We start from the raw sequence: 20,289 nt of genomic DNA on the forward strand, positions 1-20,289 counted from the left end.
CCTTTGCTGCTTATGTAAGCAGGTAATTTTTTCATTGGAGACAAGCAGGTCTGCCCAGGACAAGCTTGTCCAAGATCACAAGTGACCCCCTAGGCAGTAGTTTTTTCTTTAAGAGTTACTTTTTTGCATATTTAATTTATCCATCCAAATTTAATGTTTTATCGGCAACTTAATATGTAAAAATAAAAATGAAAAAAAGCAAATTGTTTCTAGAAAACAGAAAAAATGAAAGTTGTTTAAAACTGCTTAGCAGACAGTACCTTTAAATGCGACAAAGTTCCAAAGCAAGAGCTGGTGCGGTGGAAAACAAGTGAGACTATGGGGAGGCGTTGGCGACATTCCTTCTGCAGCAGCAGGACTGTTGCGACGAATCCGGTCTTTATGGGGAGGAAGGCGATGACTTGTATGGATTACGGTGCATAGGTTCCGTAGGAAGTTTGTTCTCGCAAAGGCACGATGTGATAATCTGTAGGGTCTGGGACGATCTCCAGGGCGACGATGCATGATCCAGCGGCGATCTTTCTCTTGTAGCTCCTCGATGCGATGGCTCTGCGACGATGTTCGCAGCGACATGATGCGAGCTGCAAGCAGGCGGTGCGGTGATCTCACCCAGCGATGACAGGCTCTGCGACGATGCTCGCAGCGATGATGATATTTTGACGTATCCTGCAGCGTCAACAGGCGCTGCGATGATCTTGGTCTTCGTAGTGGCAGGAATTTCCTCGCGCTGTCGGGGATGCGCTCCGCAAGCGAGCGATGCAATAACGTTTCTGTAGCAAAGTCTCTCAAATCTTGGTTTCCAGCTTCCCAGCACAGGTACAACTTCCAGGGGCACCAAAACTGGCCCAGGCACTCTAGGGAGGACAGAGCTCTCTCAGCAGAGCTCAGGGAAGCTGGGGGTGAAGTCCTTTTGTTCCTGGGACTTCACAACAGGGAGCCAGCTCACAACAGGCCCTTGGAGATTACTTCAAGTAAGGGGACAAAGCAAGAACAAAGTCCTTCCCCTCTCCTAGGCAGCAAAGCAACTGCAGGTAAGTCCAGCATCACACAGCAGGGCAGTCCTTCTTCTTCAGTCTTCCAGCTTTCTCCTTGGCAGAGGTTCCTTCTTGTTTCCAGGATGATCTAATTTTCTGTAGTCAGGGGTCCTGTACTTACACCCCTAAAAGTCTTTGATCCCTTTGTGCAGGAGGGCTCTGAGCCCGGTCTGAACCAGTTCTGGGTGTTCCTTGAGCACTTTGTTTTCCTGGCCTCTCCTTTCCTTTCAGGGAGAGGGACAGGGTCGTCAGACGCCCAGCAGGAGGTGGAGCCAGCATTGTGGAAGGCAGGCATAGCCCTATTCAGGGCCAGGTGCTATCCCCTCCCACCACTCAAGATGCAGGCATTCAACCTAGGGCTGACCCAGCCAGACTCCTGGGGGCTCCCAGCCCCTGTCACTCTCAAACCAGACAGCCAATTCACAAACAGGCCAAGGCACACAGAAGGGTCAGACAAGAGAACAACAACTTTCTAAAAGTGCTGTTCTCAAACACAGGATTTAAAAACAACCTTTCCTGAAAGATGTGTTATTAAATTCTGATTTCAGGAATGCCAGACTTTTATGTCCTATCTTGCTCCTAAGGGAATATATGCTGGTAGCCACTGCAGCCATCATTTCCCATGATTTCCTATGGGGCAAGATAGCCTTACAGCAGTGAAAAACGTAAATGGCTGTAATTCACTACCAGAGCATGTCACCTGCACAAGTACATGCTCTACCTTTCACTTACACTGAACCCTGCCCAAGGGGGTACCTTGGGCCTTCCATAGGGGTGACCAATGTGTACAGAAAGGGAAGGGTTAGGCCTGTCCAGTGGGGACACTGACCAGGAGGACATGGCAGTTCACAGACTGCACACAGGCACTGCGGTGGCAGGCATGAGGCACCATTTTAGGGCTACTCATGTGGGTGGCACAATCAGTGCTGCAGGCCCAATAGTAGCATTGGTTATCACCAGCCCTGGCATACTCAGTGCACTTTACTAGGGACTTCTTGGTGACACAACTATGTCAATCATGTATACCCAATCATAATAACGATTTATACAGGGAGCACTTGCACTTTGACACTGAACAGCAGTGGCAAAGTGCCAAAAGCATCTAAACTAGCAAAAACAAAATCCAGCATAGCATCAAAAATAAATGAAGGTAGAGGCAAAATGATAGGGGGAAACCACGCCAAAGATGCCAGTTCTAACAGTTTCCCTTATTTTTCTTCTCAAAAACTCAAGCGAAAGTCTTGTGAGAGCCAGGTAGACAATCCCTCACTAGCAGTCTGAGGGGACAGTGCTGTTTGCTTTACTGCCACAAGCCTCTCGCAAGACTTTACAAAAATTTGAAAATTACTGATAGAAAAACTAATACTGTTAATAGGTAACTGTGCACCATACAAACAGCAGTTTGTCATATCCTAACCTACTTTCTTTTATAACAGCCAACAATGTACCAATTGCATTTCTAAATTTGCCACGCACCCATTTCTTTCTCTCCAGGCATAAATCTGTCTTTTTACTGGAACCTACACATTCTGCTCAGCACTCCTCTTGTGACTGAGCTCTCCATACTGCACTATAGCTAGCCTCAGGATTTCTGGACACAGCTTCTACCACTGGGCTAGAGAATATGCCATTAAGTGTCGTATTGACAAGAATCTTACATTTCCAAAGTTGGACATCATTTGGATTAACCATAGAGGTATGAAGTGGCGGCTCTTGTTATCAATTGTTAGGAGCATTTTGGATTGCGAGAATCCAGACTTCATGGTAGTGGACTGTGGTGGCAACGATCTTGGCACAATCACAGAGGTTCGGCTAGAAATCTAAATGAAACGGACCTTTTTACAGTGTATGTCTCTCTATCCTAAAACAGCCTTTGCATATTCTAACAAGTCTCTGGCAGTGAAACCAAGAGACAAGGGTCTGGTGATCCAACTTAGGCAGGATTATAATTTGATCCTCAATTGCAGAAAAACTGAATTACAGCAGGAAGCGTGGGACAACCTTACGCAGGCAGCAGATTTGAAGAATTGTACCCTTTTTTGGTCTACGGTGAACAGCCCATTCCTAAAAGATGAAAGGGTACCAGAACTCACATCAAATGTGAGTATGGAATCCTGGATCCAACATTTTTCCATTATTTTTGATTCAAGAAACAGACCGGCCTCTAATGAAGTAGGGTGGCCTATCATAGCTTTGAATATCTCTATAGACGAGGTTATGGTTAGTATTAGAGCCAGTAAGGGAGGGAAGGCACAGGGACCTGATGGCGTACCGATAGACGTGTATAAGACCGCCCCGGAGATTTGGGGCCCATTGTTGGCTAAAACCTTCAATGCAGCTATATGTTGTAAAATACCGTCTACTTGGGAAGAATCAATAATCGTCCCTATTTATAAGAAAGGTGACCGAGGTGACGCCAAAAATTATAGGCCAATATCATTACTGGACTCATCTGTCAAAATCATGAGTCGGGTCCTTTTAGTAAGATTAGAGGAGTGGGCTGAAACTAATGAGATTTTATCTAACTGCCAGTTTGGATTCAGAAAAGGACGTGGCACCATTGAGCAGTGCCTGAATCTAGAGCTCCTGGTAGGGAAATATACACAGGCCAAAAAGGGGTCGCTTTATTTATGTTTTGCTGATCTGAGTAGCGCTTTTGATTTAGTAGACCATGCCATATTATGGACCAAACTGTTAGAAATGGGGGCTCCTGAAGGTATAATATATTTCCTGGCCCGCCTGTATGAAAAGCTCAGCACCAGTGTTCGATATGGAACTAATGGGGAGTGTACGACCAAGTTCAGGATCGGGAGGGGAATCAGACAGGGGTGTGTTTTAGTTTTACCCTCTTTATAAACGAGGTAGATTCTGTCCTACAGACAGTCGCGGCGGATGCCCCTAGAGTAAACAATTTAAACATCCCTGTGTTACTCTATGCGGATGACGCCGTGTTACTGTCCAGGACTCCCCTGGGTCTTCAACGTTTAATGGACTGCTTTGTGCAGTTCATCAAAAACAGAAAACTGGTGATCAATAAATCAAAAACATATGTGATGGAGTGTGGGCCTGGACGAGCCAAAATGAAAAGCAAATCCCATTATTTTATTGAAGGTGAACCGGTCCAAATGGTCGAAAATTTCTGTTATTTGGGAATTACATTTACAAAAAATGGTAGCTGGGATACTGAACACAAAGTTGTTAAAACTAAGATGATTAGGACCGCTAATGGGGTCTTTGTTTTTGCTAAGAAGTTGGGGAGTAGGCGAATTAAAGACATGCTAAAAATGTATCAAGCTAGATGTCTTTCTGCAGCCCTTTACGGGGCTGGGGTATGGGGTGTGTCACCAGCAGGGAGCCTTCAGGTGGAGGAGAACAATTTCCTGAAAAGGCTCCTATGTTTACCCAAATCCACCTCCAACACCTTAGTTCATAAGGAACTGGGGATTCATACATTAAGTGACATGATTATGTTAAGACCCCTATTACTATGGCGCTCTCTCTGGCTGAGAGATGGCATCTCATTGAATAGAGCTATCATTGAGGACTGCCTTTCCTTAGATCAGTATTTAAAGATCCCTTGGATTAAATACAATATTGAATGTTCCCAAAAGGTCTTTGGCCTTAATGTGATTAATGATCCATGCAGTATCTTGGATATCTCCAAATTAAATATGAAAATAACTTTTCTGAATTATTGCAATGATAGGCAATCTTTGAAGGATTCTAAATTATCCACATATATATTGTACAATAGCATGAATGATTTTTCCGGATTTCATCCGTATTCGTCACATGTAACTAGAGTTTCGCATCAGTTTGTACTAACCAGAATGAGGATGGGAATAGTACATTATCTTGTTGCGTGTCCTAATATTAAAATGCGCCCTAATGGACCCTGTAAATGTGATAACAAAACGGAACAGAGCACGAAGCACTTTCTTTTGTCATGCGAACTGTATAATGAATTACGGAAATCCTTTCTAAGGCCATTGCTGAAAAGATTTGGAGTGAGAACAATCACGGACTCTATGAAACTGCTTTTTAATCTACACCATCCGGACATCTGTTTTTTTACTGCTACATTTTTGCTTAAAGCAATTAGCGCCAGAAAAAGTATGTGTTTTTAACTATTTTAAATATTTATTCCGTCCCCCTCAGGATAATATGTGTATTATGTGTTTATTCTTAATGAAATATCCGTTTCTGCAACTGTATGTGCTTTTATGGACATGTTTTTAATGTTCCGAATAAAGCTTTATGAATTGAATTGAATTCTAACAAGTCAAAGGGAAAAATAGCAATGGTCAAAAAAGTTTTGTACTAAAATTGAGAAGTCCTGGAAGCATGTTAATAAAACAATTTCTCCATTTCTATGTGAATATTGCATGGGCTCTATACATCATAACAATATATGCTTTGAAATGCCATGTGTTTACTGGCAGGATAGAATGCATCCAGTTTTATGTGTAACAGAACACTACAAACTACAAACACAAAGGCTTTTGTCAGAGCCACCCTATTCATACATTATATGATTCTTTTATGTTATAACTCCCTCTATTTGGGATACTAACACCTCCACAAGACTCTTGCGAGAGCAGTAGCACTCGAATGCCTGACTCTTTTTGTATATTTGTCCAACTTTTGTGAGGCTCTCGTGAGCTCAAACACTTAGCATATATCTCATGGATAACAGTTGTGTATTTTTGGGTGTGAGTGGAAGAGTGTATACACACATACACCTATCTGCTGATAATTCTCTCTTTAAACACATTTTCTCTACTGTGCCCTACTTTTTTACGGTTCGGCTAGACACTCATAAGATTACAAATATTTTTGGGTGAAAGACTTTACATTTTCTTTGATTACAGTACTTATACTTTATAGTTCAGACTAAAAGTGTATGGAGCGAAAGAGGCCTCTCAACTCAGAGCTTTTCACAGTATAACAGGAGTATATAGTAGGGTGTGAGGAGAGACTGGCATATCTGTTACACCTCTCCTCCTGATAACCAGTATGCATAGTAGAGTGTGGGAGGGACTAGACTGACTTCTCTGTCACATGTTTGGTGACCATAGTAAGTTCCATGAAGGGACTGGCCTCTCCGCTGACATCCCTCTCTTGAACAACAGGTGTGCATAGTAGGGGGTGAAAAGGAACTGGCCTCTGCTTTCACACCTCTCTGACAGATTATGGGCATGTGTAGTAGGGTGTGTGGAGGAACTGGCCCCTATGTAGTGTGGCAAGCAGTTAGGCTTAGCAGAGGGAAGTTCTAAGCATCTGTTGTACTCACAAAGGCAATAAATGAAACACATACTCAAGAATAAATCTGAGACCAATTTGCAAAAATAATATTGATTTTTATCAAAAATTTCAGGCCAGTAACTTCATTCTACAGTAAGTACTTTTTAAAAGTTATGATTTTTTATTGTTCAGAAAACAGATCACTCTTATGCACAATTACGCACCATTGAAGTTAATAGGTAAAAAGACAAAAATGTATTCATTAAGGTTCACCTCTTGGATTTCAGTAGTTAACACAGCCATGTCAAACGTTCCAAAAAGCCCATTTTCGGGAGCGTCCCAGATTCGGCTGGGCACAGGGTGCTGAGTTCGGTGGTAGCTGGTGTGCTAGGGGCGAGGGGGCCACTTGAAAATACACGGCACAAGGGGACTCACGGTTAAATCAAGGGGGCCCACTCACAGGAGCAGGTTGAAATGGCCTCAAGACCACAAAAGTGTTGTTGGATCATCATTACCAGGCGAATTAGGCCGGTGCAGAGCAGATAGGTCAGCTGGACAGCCGGTGTCAAGATGTCCTCTCGGCCAGGAGCAAGCAACTTGGAGTGGTAATTTCAGGACAGCTGGGACACTAACGATGTGGGAAGTCCTGGAGTCATCCAACTTGGTGTGGGGACAGATCTGACCCTACAGTGAGGTTGTGCAGTAAACTCTGCTCTGCCGGCAGAGTTTTTGCACTCTGCTCTCTGCTTGAAGCACGAACTATAACAAAAAAATTCCGCCAACCATGGCACAGTAGAGTTTACCAGCATGTGCACCACTCACCCTAAATGGCCAACCTTTCTACTACATTGCCCGAAAGGCCAAGTGGCTGGAGAGGACATTGCACATGCACCTTTCCCTTGATCCTCCCCCCGCCTTCTCTCTCTGCTTCCAAGTTTGGAACATTGCGTCAGCTGAGCCGACAGCCCCGGCGGATAATGTTGCCACAGAAGTTCGCCTCAAACACCATTCCTGGCAATAAAAACAAGGCATGCTTAGTGCAGCTCTTTCTTGCCGAGACCCAAAACTTGGAATCCCGAGGCGGCATATTTGGAAAGTGGCTCATGGTACAGGCTCTTCTAGGGATCCCTGTATGTTGTCTTTGCCTGTGGGGGTCAGTACGGACAACCTCAGAAGAATGCACTAGCCATTCAAAGAAATCCCTAGGCAGCTGGGGCTGAGCCACATGGAGACAATAACCTGGATGGACAAAACAGGCTTCCTCTGCCTGTTGGGCTGTTCAACTAAAGAAAAGTACATTTGGACTTTGCTTTATTTGAATGTAATAACTGTATGTTTTAAAAATATCCCAAGTCCTGAATGCCAAACAGTCCTAAACACAAATCTATGTCCTGGTATCTATTAGTGCAGTTCATGTTAAACAAATAATTTAATTGGTTTTCAAACATACGTTCACTCCAAAACAAACGTATTCCTAATTTAAAAGAGAAACATTGTTTGACCGAGTCCTGGAATGGAAAAGCGGAGCGCATGTTTACTGGTGCACACACAGCAGTGCAGGGCATATTTCTCTATTCGTTTAAATCTAGTTATCACTCCAATGTTTAATTTTAGACTATTTAAAATGTATTTTGTAGGTGCCTGTGTTTGTCTGTGTATTTCGAGCATGGCTGAAGTCGCTGAAGTTACGCAATGGTACTGGGGTGAGTATGTGTGTGCGTGTGTGTGTGTGTGTGGTAGGGGTTGGGTGGACACTGCACTGTCACACCTGCACATGCATACTTTAGAATGCAGATGCCGGGGCAGTGCACCCTGCAAGAATGAGAGTGAAAACATTCTCTACTCTGGGTCACATGAGCTTACCATCTGTTACTAATAAAGTGCCCTGATGCACCGCAATACTGCACATTGTTGTATAAAACACCCAGAAGGACAAAGACTTCGGGTCAGCAAAGCTGTGGAGAGAGGCAAGGCTGACAACAACTTTAGCTTCTGGACAGGAAATTGGAACACAGTTGTTGTGTGACTGGGATATTAGATATCCCCCATCAGCAGGCGTGGCCTCTGGACAAACAGGGCCCTCTGAAGAGCGATCCTGGGCTGGGCTGATAGGAACAGTGTCAGGCGTCCCAGGACTCAGTGCAGTGTCACCATCAGTTGCAGCCGGCAGAACCAACTCCTAGCTGCAGTGGCAGCTTCTGCCAGTCAATATCTGCACTATGTTGCTACAGAGTTTATTGGTTGTAGTGGCCGACCACTCACGGAACTATAAGGAATTCAGCTGACTTTCCTGCTGACTTTCCTGCTCCGCTCACCCCCCTACCCTTCAGAGATGTATTACCACTTTTGCTCTGGGTGCTGTGTTGGAATCGTCGGGGAGCACCAAGTCGGTGAGACTGGAGGGTTGCAGTTTGGGGCCTGCTGTCAGCCTCTGCACCAAGGGAGTATCTTTAACAATGTGTTGATGACTAAGGGTGTATCGCTGTTCTTAGAGTCCTCACAGTGGCAAGGTGAGGCAGCACATCACGATTGTTGAGTCCTTCAGGCAGCAAGCAGGATTTGGTGCCAATTTCTCTACAGCAGAGCTTCAATTCTTGAGCAGCACCTCTTCTTAGCATGTTTCTTTTCTGGGTCCTTCAAATCTAAGCCTAAAGGTCCAGGGATACCACCTAAATGCTAAATTTAAGGGTAATAAAGGGAGAGAGAGGTAGTAGCCGGTGGGCTACCTACATTTTGGGGCACAAACCTAGCCCTGATATGTCATTTTCCCACCATTTCCAGATAGTGGATTTTCCAAAGTAGTGTCTACATCACCTGCTACACCTTAGGGGTGGTGCTGGCTGAATTTGGACACTCCTCTTAATCTAACTAATTTTCCTGCCTGTCCTCCCACCAAATGTGGAGCAGGACGGGGGCAGGCATCCACAACTATCTGGGGCAGCCAGGGTAGCACTTGAAAGGCTTCACTGCCTTTGAAGTTTTGTGCTCTGGAAGACTATTCGGGCCTGGAGGAGGTCAGATGCACCTCTGCCCAGAGCAGGCTTTGTTTTGAGCCTCTGAAAGTGTGGGCCTTCACCCCATGAGGTCAGAAACATGTCAGGTGGTGGCAAGCTGGCTATGACAAGCCAAAGGCCACATCAGTGCTTGGTAGGTTTTCAGGGAACACTCTAAAGTGTCTTCTGTGTGCATCTATCTATAAATACAACAATGATATCAGTGAGGATTTCGTAGGACAAGATGTTTGGTACCAAACATCTTAGTACACAGTGAAGCCATCATGGTGCTAAGAATCTCTTCATGACAAGTATCCAGCCCATGTACTCTCAATGGCTTTCCTGTGCACTTACAATATCCAAGAATGGACTTGATACTATAGGGTCATATCTGCTCATGCAGATATCTTCACTCATGGGAAATGTGCACGCTGCCTTAGGGCTGTAAGGCCTGCAGGAGTTGTGACTTAACTGTACCTCATGTAGTGTATGTGGGCATGGCACACAGGGCTGTGTGCCATGTCGACTTTTCAGTTTTCTCTGCTCCAAGATAAGCAGCTTGCAATGGCAGTTTGCATGGACTTGGTGAGGGGTTCCTAGGTTGGCACAATTAGTGCTGCAGCCCCAGTGGACCCTCTTCAGTCCCAATGCCCTAGGAGTCAGAGTTCCAATTACTAGGGATTTACAGGGGTTTCTGAAGTGGGCTAAATTGTGGTCTATTGTTTGGAAAAGAACACCGCCACTGAGAGCCGGGTTGGCTGGGACACAGTACACCTCAGTCAAAGTTGCATCAAAAACTAGGCAAAAAGTGTGGCGAGGTTAATGCAACAGACACCCCGTTTCCCACAGGTGTAGAAGTGGAGTATCCGGTAAACAGTTTTGTTTCTACAGCACTCCACGTTGGCTGCAGCTAACGCCACGTGGGGAACATTTACATTGACGGACAGACCCGCCCGTCGTTGGAACCTTCGTGAGATCCTTACTCCCTTTTAGGCCGTAGTTGGCTTTTTCATTTTCACCCGACCAGGACCGGGTTGGAATTATCACCGGTCCCCCAATATCGACACATTTAGTACTCAGTCAGCCCTGAAGAGTCACGGGTAACTACCCGCTTTGACTAAACACGTGTTGGCTGGTTTCATGTTCTCGGGATCTCCTCTGCAAGGAGAACCACAATCACTTATAAAGCAAAAAGAAACAACCAGTTGTGAATGATCTTATTTCTTTTATTCTTATGATTACTTTTCAAGGAACTCTTTGCGTCTGCTTTGAACCTTGTTTGTAAATATTTGAAGAGGAGGTTTCTGACCCCACTCTCACACAGGGGGTTTGGGTTTCCCCTGTTTTAGTAGCACCGCTCCTCATCTATCATTTTCTCTACTTTCACCGCTATTTGATGAGTGCAAACATTTCTGAAGACTCTAAAACCCCTCTCCGAACACTCACTCATAGAAGTGAGGTATCCACTCTGCCTAGAATTGCATATAGTGTGATTGGTGTGGATAGTTGAATGTGGGGACACACTCATCTCTCCCTCAGACCTCTCCCCATGGTGAGAGGCAAACGTACTAATGTGTGCACAGGGACCCAATTCTTCACTGAAACTTCTCTCCAGAATTTCTACATGTATGGTAACATGTTCAAAAGAACTGCCCTCTATGCTATCATATCATATCTGCAACAGCTGATCCCAGTGCACTTGTCTCTGTGCCAATACCTCCATTGTGTATGAGGGCTCTATACTGCAGTTTGGACAAGGACTGATCTCTCTACTGACACCTCACTGTTGTATGATAGGTCACCATAGTTGGATATTAAAATAATCGAGTACTCCATTAACAAGTCTCTGCAACCAAAAATATGTGCATAGTGCAGTGTAGATACATATACATGCAGCAGCACATTTACAGTCTCTGGAGATGGAACTGCTAGTTTTAGTCAACATTGGAATGCTTTAAAAATATTGAAATAAATAACAACTACTAAGCAAAGAAATCAGAAGTAAATGTAAGCTGTTTTTATTACAAAACCATTACACAACTACAACACCTGTTAAAAAAATTAACTTTACTAGTTTATAATGATTTGCTGTGATTCTAATGAGTAGCACAAAACACTGCATCCTTCTTCCTTCACTTTTCTATTGTATTTTGGTGTCGATAGATTTTCTTGGCTTGTTCTCTTGCAGCCACTTGAGCCTGCCAAAGATTTTTCAGTTTCAAACTTCATGTAAATGAGGCTAGATTGCAAAATAGTTTAAACTTTGCAAAAAGAAGTTCAGCTGGGAAAGTAGAAAGAAGCAGTGTAGTATTTTCATTACAAGATTGTGGAAATATTTATTAACAATGCATTCTCACAGGATACCTTAGGCTGAGTTAGCTCGTGCTGCTAAAATGGTGAGATCTTCATGTGTTTCAACATCTGTTCACCTTGGCTACTGTTTGCCTCCTGAGGTTCTTTCTGCTGAACCTGACAATAATCATGCTTCACTTAAAATGCTCTGTTTTACAGCTTTTGTAAGCAAGCACTGGTGGTCTATGGATGGATTGTTTTGGTTCTCTGCAGCAAAAGCCATCTCCAAGGGCCCAGAATTGTAATAGGCACCACTTGGCAGGTCTGACCTCCCAGCAGAGGAGTTCAGGGGTTGCATGTAAAGTCTTCGATGGCCTTGACAATTTTTAACAGGAGGCAAGCACATACAAACCCTTGGGCAACCTAGGCAAACAGGATATAGAAAGCAAAGTCCAGTCCTTTCACTTCCCACTACCGAAGCAGCAAGCAACAGGCAAACACAGCATAACACACAGTAAAGTGGTATACCCTCCTGACAGCTTCTCAAGCTCTTCTTCATGGCAGAATGTCCTCTTAGTCCCAAATTGTTCTGAAGCTATGATGTCACAGCTCCAGTATTTGTACAAGTTTCTTCCTATGAAGCTGGCAAACTTAAAAGAAAATAATGTGTTGTGCACAAGACCCTTCCTTTCCCTGACCTGTCTCCAGACACTCTACATGAGGCTGGAGACAACTGTGTATGAGGACAGGCACAACCCTATTCAGGTGTCTCTATCTCTTTCTAATTGAAAGTTACACTTGTAAGAGGTTAAATGATAGTTCAAATGAAAACCTATGGTGAGAGATAGCCCTTGCAATAGTGAAAAAAATGAAATTAGCAGTAGTTCACTATCAAGGCATGTAAAACACACTAGTACATGTCCTACCTTTTAAACACAGGGCACTCTGCCTAGGGGGCTACCTTGGGTCTACCTCAAGGGTATCTTACAGGTATTAAAAGGGAAAGTTTGTGCCTTACAAGTGGACAAGTGGGTGCACTTGCCAAGTTGACATGGCAGTTCAAAACTGCACACACATGGATATTGCAGTCGCAGGTCTGAGACATGGTGAAAGAGCTACTCAGGTGGGTAGCTGCTGGAGGCTATCTAGTAGCATTTGATTTACAGGCCAAGGGCACACAGAGTGCAATTTACTAGGGACTTACTAGTAAATTAAATATGTCAATCATGGATTACCAATTGCAAATACCATTTTCACAGGGAGCACTTGCACGTTAGAACTGGTCAGCAGTGGTAAAGGGCCCAGAATTTTAAAACCAGCAAAAATGAAATGCAGCACACAGTTAAACACAGGAGGTCAGAAGCAAAAAAGGCAGGGATAAAATATGCCAAAGATGCCAGGTCCTACAACTATGTAGAGAGACAGATTCCTACAGGGAGGCCACCTCCCTGGTGGACCTCAAGACCCCCAGGATCCCCTTAAGGGTCACCGACGCTAATTGGCTCAATCTCTGATATGAGAGGTCAGATGTCACTATGCTCCTTGTGACTGATGATAGGGTAGAAGAAGTCAGTCAACCTTTCCCCTACACTGACCCCAGAGCAGTAGAGGGACTGTTGCAACTTGCTGCCACAGTTTGCCTTTTTATTCTCATTGACCTCTGGGCTCACTCATCTGTGTACCCATGATATTGACACTGGGGAACCCATGCTGTTGACAAACAAAATTTACATGCTCTCTAGCATATTGAGATCCATCATTAAGGAGGAAGAGTCCAGGATGCTGGAATTGGGAGAGATTACGTATTCCAATAGCTCTAAGTTCAGCCCAGTGGTGCTGATACCGAAGGCTGCCCCACTGGGTGCTACACCAGAACTCAGATTCTGTGTGGGCTATCGGGGCATGAACTCAGTTGTAAAGATTGGTGCTCAATCTATTGCTCAAGCTGCCAAGATGATAGACGGATGGGGGCTGCCAAGTTCCTAAATGTTTTTTACATGACTTCTGGAAACTGGTAGAGTGCCTTAATGGAGGAGGCTAAAGAAAGGTATGCATTCTCCATCCCAGTGGACCATTTCAAATTCAGGGTGAGGCCCTTTGAGTTAAACAATGCCCCTGCCTCCTTCAAAAGTGTGGTTCACTAAATCTTGCTAAGATGTAGGATTTCAGTGCCCCCTACTTGAATTGCACTGAAATCTCAAGTTCAAGCTGGGAAGACCTCCTGTTTCACATCCACGAAGTGACACAGGCCTTATAGCAGGCAGGCCTGACTATATAGGTTAGCAAGTACATAGGGCAGAGCTGCCTGGTGCGTCTGGGACACCTAGTGAGCTGGGGCAATGTGCAGCTCTTCCAAGCGAAAATCCAAACTAGTCTAGCTTGAGAAACCCCCAAGAATCATCCAGAGGTGAGGGCCTTCCTAGGCCTCACTGGAAATAACAGGTATATCAAGGGCTATGGCACCATTGATTCCTCCTTGACTGAACTGACTTCTAAGAAGCAGCCGATGAAGCCTTTGACACCTTGAAGAAGGCCATGTGTCCAGCACCTGTACTTAAGGCCCCTGTTTTCTCAAAAGTAATTTTTTGTTCAGACAGATGCCTCAGAGCATGACATAGGGGCTATGTTCTCACATTAATAGGGGCTAGACCCACCTGTAGCCTTCACCTGCAAAAGATTATTTCCAAGGAAAAGAGGGAAAGTGTAATTAAGAAGGAAATCTTTGCTGTGGTCTGGGCAGAGAAGAAGCTGAAACCCTAACTGTTTGGGACTCACGTTCAGATTTAGAAAGAGTACAGAGCCCTCAAATGGCAAATGTCGATGAGGGGTGAAAATCCCAAACTGCTGAGTTGGTTCATCTCTCTACAAAGAATGTACGTTATGGTAGAACACCAGTTTGGGACTGACTCCAGTGCTGATGGTGGGTAGTTCTCCATACTTTCAGCCGGTTGCAGATGTTAGAACTATTTTCCTTGATATGGTCTTCCCCCGAATGTTTTGCCCTCACTGCGCCTGTTTTCTGAATTACATTTTTGTTGGCATTAGGTCTCTGTGCACTCTATCACTTATAATCAGAACTACACCCACTTAAGTAGCCCTTTCAACATGTCTCATGACTGCCATTGAATCCTGTGATGCAGGTTTAAAGCTGACAATTGTACCTGGCAAAACAAACCTTTTTCCAGGCCTAAACCTTTCTTTCAAAAACATATAAATCACCTCTAAGGAATGCCCTAAACAGCCTACAGGATATGGAGCACTGCATTTAAGAGGTATGCCATATGTTTTTAAGTTTTACATGTCCTGGTAGTGAAAAACTCAAACATTCGCTTTTCACTTTTCACTACTGCAAGGCCTGTCTCTCCAATTGGATAGCATTGGGTTACCTGCTGCTTCAGGCCTTCTTCGTTCCCAATTGGACTACCCTGCTGCTTCAGGACTGATGTGTTCATTAGACGGCTGCTGTGCAGCTATCAAAGGACTGTACAGCTCCTTGAAGCTTGCCTTGTTACCCATAAGCATGCCCTGATGCTTGAGGCCTGACTTGTATCCCAAGTGGACTGCTCTGTTTCTTAAGGTCTGCTCTGCTTTCTGAGAAGGAAGACTGGCCCTGCCCCCCTACTCCCAGGCTGACCACCTGTTCTGAGCTAAAGGGACACAACAAGCTCTAGAGGCCTCCATGCAACTCCCCAGCTGACCTGCTACAACTTGCCTGTGCCATGCTGGCCTCTACTAGAATGAGTCCCTGATTTCCAAGAGGTGTCTCCCCAGGTCCTTGACCTTCAGCTGGCATCAAGTGCACAGCTCTTCACGACTATAAACTGGCCCTTTTGCCCCAAGACTCTGCTCCCCTTGACAATCGTGAACGTGAAGCTCCTGTAAACCCAACTCTTTGCCCTATAGCAACTGCCAATGGTCCCTAGGCAATTCGATTATTTGTGAAATAAATATAGACTAAATAGCAACTATATTCATTGTCCAGCCAGACAGTATTTAATTTTTGATAAAAGGAATACAAAGGTAATATGGTGTGATAAAAGCAGGACACCAGCCGATGCCCAACTAACACACTCAGAAGAAAGACAAACAAGAAATTACAGGCAATTCAAGTAGTCTGTGTATCACAATTCACAATCAGACAATACAGAAAACACACTATTGCTTGCAAACATTAGCATAATAATTATGCATATAGTGTGGCAAGGTCGACGACGTTTCGAACCCTAAAATAATTCAGAGTTCATCTTCAGGACAAACAATACATGCCTTCTTTATGTAAGGTTCATAATTAACTTTTTGTACAGCCCATACTGCGGGGCTAGTACAGAATGCCCAATGCCAGTAGTAGATGGCGTAACAATCCGCCGGTTAGATATCCGGGCAGCAAACACACGTAATAGGTGCAGTTCAACAAAAAGATACACACCACCCTAACGAGGACCGCATTGACGACCCGTTTCGCTTTTTGTCAAACTGCACCTATTACGTGTGTTTGCTGCCCTATATCTAACCGGCGGATTGTTATGCCATCTACTACTGATCTATAGCAACTGCCAGCAATGATCAGCAACAAGAGATATGCACTTCTAGCTGCAGCATCTACGTGAAGCCCCAACAACAACTGCCCGGGACACCTGCCTGAATCATCATTCTAAAGCGATAACCGCAAGCGAACAAAAGGTACGCTCTTTTCACTACAGCTATGACCTTCTGTGATGCCCCCTGCTCCTGATGGTTTCATTCACTGTGAATGCAACTCCTCATGCAGGTCTTTGAGAAGGTAAAATTTTGAGCGTGACAAACCTGGTCCTTGTATCTGGTCCACATTCCATCATGATCAGCCTTAACCTGTGACCTTCCCTAGTCTAACACAGCCGGATGACCATTAGTGGCACTTTGTGCTTTTGGGCGCAATACTTACCAAAAACTTGAAAAATACATATCTCCAGTTCTACTGATTGAATGTTTGTTCTTCTGGTATTGTTTTTTTTTATTTAACTTGTTTCTAGATTTTATATTGTGTGTAGTGTGCTTTTACTTTATTACTGTTTGAGTGCTACGTAAATACTTAACACAGTGCCTCTAAGTTAAGCCTGACTGCTTTTGTGTCAAGCTACAAGATGGTTAAGCACAGGTTAATTTTGTCAGTCAGTCAATCTACTTTATTCAATTAGTTAAAATCATGAAAGTACAAAAACAAACCACAAACATAGACAATATTACAAAATGTTTTGACATAATAATTTAAAATACACAAGCATTATTTCAATTCACTTATCTAAAAATACTAACTCTAAAACATACCCCTTATCCCCTAAAATTACAGTGAACGTTACAATCTTACTTAAGAAGAAAACACATTAAGTTTCTCTTATTCTTTAGCCTCACCGCAGCTACCAAGAAAGATGCAATGTTAAAAATATCCCAACGGTTACACAAAGACTGTAGGAAGACCAATGCCGATCTAACCTGGTGGAAGCCCCTGCCTCTCAGGATAGGAACCAGGAATCTCAAACGAATATTGGAATAAAAGTCACAAAACATCATGAAGTGCAAAGTGTCCTGGGAAGAGAATTATCACATTGGCAAGGTTCAGCATCAGCAGGATTGCACCATTCCTGATAATCCCCCAATGTGAAATTAATTAAATTGAAGCGGTGCCTGGTTAGGAGCCAACGATGATAAGGCTTGTTAACTAATGATAAAGAAGGTTGCAAATTAATTGCTGTTTTTAACAAGTAATGGGCCCTAACTGAAAGTTTACACAGCTCCAGTTCTTCTCGTCCCATCATCAAAACCTTATTAAAATTCAATTTTACCCACAACACATCCTCCTTCCTGATCTTATCTGGTTCCTCATAAAGTTCTGGACGTCCTATTTTAATAAACATACTTTGAACATACGCCAGCCATTTGATTTTTTGGGACTTATCTAACTTCACACAGTCCCGTAAAATCATATGATTCAGGTTTAAATTAGGGTTCAGCCTTGTTTTGAGCCAGCATAGCAACGGAGCTGTATTAAAAATATCAGTAACATAGCCTAGCCCTAACTCCTGGTGTATAGCATATGATGGGGTAGATTTTGGGACAGACATGAGACTCCGTAGGAATTTGTTTTCAGCTATCTGAATCCCTACTTGTTCTTTATAGCCCCAAATATAGGATCCATAGGCCGCAATAGCCAGACACTTGGCTTTATAAACCTTTAGAATAGCCTCTATCGTTCTAGCCCCCAATCGCTGTACAAACCCTATAAGAGATGAGGACGCTCGTATAACTGCATAACATTTTGTTGCAGAACCCAGGATGACCTATCATCAAATAGGACTCCCAGATAAGAGAAGGAGGACACTGGGGAGATTTCCACTCCATTACAATAAAAAAAAATCTATCTCTACGACCTACTGTCATAGTATGTGACTTTCTATTATTCACGATTAAATCCAATGAGTGCATAAAAGTCCCAAAGGCGTTTAGGAGCTGCTGAAGGCCCACTGCAGTACGAGCTAAAAGTACTGCTTCATCCGCGTATGGGAGAACAGGGATTAAGCAATCTCCCACACGCGGGATATCCAAAGCTGCCTCCACAAGCCCTTTTTCCAGGTTATTAATGTAAAGGATAAACAGCAGGGGTGCAAGAATACATCCCTGCCGGACACCCCTACCAGAATTAAAAGATCTAATGCAGTCCCCAGCCTGCGTTATCCTAACCAAGGTTGTAAGATCTTGGTGAAGGTTGGCTAAAAAGTAGACTAAACAAGGGTCAAGACCCTTTTCCAGTAAGATATTCCAGAGCTTTGACCTGTTAACCAGGTCAAAAGCACGGGATAAATCCATAAAAGCCATCGTCAGGCACCCCTCCTTGGCCAGAGTATATTTGCCTATTAAGAAGTGCAAATTTAAACACTGGTCCATGGTGCTCCTCCCACATCTAAAGCCGTATTGTATATTAGATAAAATCCCCCTATTGTGTACCCAATCAGTGATTTTAGTTAGGATTACCTTTCCCAAGATTTTTACATAAGAATCAATGAGGGATATCGGCCTATAATACCGGGGATCTCCTCGCTGCCCCTTTTTGAAAATGGGAATAATGATTGATTTTGACCAGGAGGCCGGAAAACCAGCTGAGCCCACAGCGCTAAAAACATTTGTAAGGATTTTGGCCCAGAATTGGGGGTTACTTTTATAGAGGTCTGCAGGAACGCCATCTGGTCGAGGTGCTTTATTACTAGCAGTGTCTCTTATGGCTTTCTCAAATTCCCCCTCGTTAAACTCAAGCGGGGTACTGGCTCGGTAGAGTGAGGACCAGGGCATACAATCCACAACCCCCACCGACTCATAAATCGCTTTAAAATGGGAAAGCCATTGGGCTTCAGTAATATTACATTCCTGGACCTCATTATCTTCCCCTGAAAAAAAGGGGTGTTTATGATAGTCCAGAACCTTGAACTATCTCTTAGCACCTCCACCAACAGCAATGCTTAATTTATTGACTTTGGGAGTTCACCCTTGCAAAAATTATGTTTTTTGTCTGAGTGGGGCTTCAACACCCTCAACCTATAGCCACATTTTCTACACAACACTTGACCACTTTATGACCAGAGGTGGTGCATTTGGTTTTTGACAAATGCCATTTGGTTTGCCATCTGCCACTTCTAATTCTTAGAGACTAATGCTCAATATCCTCATGGACATGGAATGGGTCATCTCATTTCAGGATCACATGTTTGTATTATTGCCATCTTTGGAGGATCGAAACAGGATTTGGAGAAAAGTTTTAGGTTTCCTAAATATATCTTTATCACACCACAATTGGAGAAGTGTAATTTTCTCCATAGAGACATGGAGTACCTAGTGAATACTATTAAGCCTAAAGTGTCATTATTTGTTGGCATAAACTATTCACCTATGTCTTCTAATAAATAATGGTACAGGAGAAAATGGTCCCAGTGGAACATAATTAAAACAATGATTTATGATTACGTCTGTTAAATTACTCGTAGAGAATTCCTGTCCACATTATTTAATCATATTGAACACATTTTGGCATGTTCAAAACACAGCATATGTTTGAATAAATTATGCAGTGGTGCCCCAAAAAAGGGAAAAAGAAGGGTTGGTGCAGCAAAGTGCAAAAGTGAGGATTTAATGGAAAAAGAGCAGGGCAGTGACAATGTATACATCAAAAATTACATACAAAGACTGTTCAGCCTGACACAGGGCTACAAATGTATTAAAAGTGCCATTATGTTATGTTTGGTGCAGTGAAAAAAGCACTGTTGTCCATGTGTCGACCCTGTGATAGTTTAGGGTAACCTAAATCCTTACAGTAGGTTCTACATCAGGACTGTGAGGGCACCTGAGAATTATTTAAATAACTTTTAGTGTGTTAAAATAAAGAGGACTGGTTGCAATGCAAATTGGTAAAAGATTTCAAACAAGGGTTGAGAAATTACTGATGTCCACCTGTATCTGCGGTGAACAATAAGTCTGGAAGGGCCCGTGGGCTCCCAAAGCAGAGAGGGAATCAAGATGGCAATCTTTAACAAGAGTTTTACATGCAATAAGTATTAAATGATAAAGCAGGTATGTGCTCAAGACTGCTTGTTTATCAGATATTTACTCTATCAATTAGTAAAAACTTTTCAAATTTCTTTGAATATCTTTGAATCTCGTCTGTGGTAAGGCAAAGATAAATCCAGGTGCTCCATATTTCTATG

This window comes from Lissotriton helveticus, chromosome 2_2 (assembly GCF_964261635.1).
Source record: "Lissotriton helveticus chromosome 2_2, aLisHel1.1, whole genome shotgun sequence".
NCBI classification, from domain to species: domain Eukaryota; kingdom Metazoa; phylum Chordata; class Amphibia; order Caudata; family Salamandridae; genus Lissotriton; species Lissotriton helveticus.